This window comes from Osmerus mordax, chromosome 11 (genome assembly GCF_038355195.1).
Source record: "Osmerus mordax isolate fOsmMor3 chromosome 11, fOsmMor3.pri, whole genome shotgun sequence".
Lineage (NCBI taxonomy): Eukaryota > Metazoa > Chordata > Actinopteri > Osmeriformes > Osmeridae > Osmerus > Osmerus mordax.
In genome coordinates, this window is record NC_090060.1 from 730,001 (window position 1) to 731,603 (window position 1,603).

Below are 1,603 nucleotides of genomic sequence, written 5' to 3' on the forward strand. Positions count from 1 at the left end.
CTAACACGTGCGGCTATCAGAACCATCGCATCACTCCTCAAATGACTGAAGTTACCTAGACTAGATGAATAACATCATTTAAAGTAGCTAACTTGGCTCTTCTTAACAACATTAAATGAAAAATACGAATATTTGTGTTTGAAACTTGATGAAAGGGGATTCATCCCGAACCTCCCAAGAAGGGGGTTCACCCCGCACCGCTCCACACAAGAATGGGCGAATGCAGCCCCCATCCCACTGTCCCCACACCAACACCATGGTAACACTATTAGGGGGCATGGTTTTACATGTCCCTTTAGCAATAACTGAACAACGCGTATTCTTCAGCGTTACACTTGCACAAAAAAGCGGGACACGTGGAACCATCTGTCCAGCAGGGGCTGACTTCAACCACGCCCGGATCTGCCAGCAGTTCTTCACAGGACGATGATTGGTCCCAAACCCTGTGTCCTGAGAAGAAGGTTGAAACCAAGCAGCCGCTGTCAAGGGCGGGTTTGGGTTCTCAGATCAAAAGCTCTTGTAGGTTCCACCGAGATTTGAACTCGGATTGCTGGATTCAGAGTCCAGAGTGCTGACCGTTCGTTACACCATGGAACCCCACCGTGAGGCAGACGGAAAGACTCACGAAAGAGACTGTGCATCTCTCTGGCTTTTGTAACCCTTTTGTAACCCTTTCCAACCCTCTCGCCTCCCGTCTTAGCGTGACGGCATTCTGGCACGTGACGTCACGTCCCACTCGTCACGGAAGCATTGGTGGTTCAGTGGTAGAATTCTCGCCTGCCACGCGGGAGGCCCGGGTTCGATTCCCGGCCAATGCACTGCTCTTGCGTGGACCGTCGTTGGCCTTGCTTTCAGTTGATTTGGCCTCTTTGCCGCGTGTAACCTCTTGAGCTAGCACGGCGCTCCAAGTCAGACTACCGTGTCCTCGTTAGTATAGTGGTCAGTATCCCCGCCTGTCACGCGGGAGACCAGGGTTCCATTCCCTGACGGGGAGAAATGCTCTTTTTGCTTAGTGTGGTTCACTGGCATCTCACAGAACTTGATTTGAAGGACACTTTATTTCTGTCAGACATTCGTGTGTTGCAGTAAGATGACCGGGTGGCTATTCGGGACATCCGGCATGGCTCCAAACAAGAATGAGCAAAAACACATTTACAATAGAACAGAAAATGAGTCGTGATCGTATGGTTTTAGGTTTCTCGTCGCTAACACGTGCGGCTATCAGAACCATCGCATCACTCCTCAAATGACTGAAGTTACCTAGACTAGATGAATAACATCATTTAAAGTAGCTAACTTGGCTCTTCTTAACAACATTAAATGAAAAATACGAATATTTGTGTTTGAAACTTGATGAAAGGGGATTCATCCCGAACCTCCCAAGAAGGGGGTTCACCCCGCACCGCTCCACACAAGAATGGGCGAATGCAGCCCCCATCCCACTGTCCCCACACCAACACCATGGTAACACTATTAGGGGGCATGGTTTTACATGTCCCTTTAGCAATAACTGAACAACGCGTATTCTTCAGCGTTACACTTGCACAAAAAAGCGGGACACGTGGAACCATCTGTCCAGCAGGGGCTGACTTCAACCACGCCC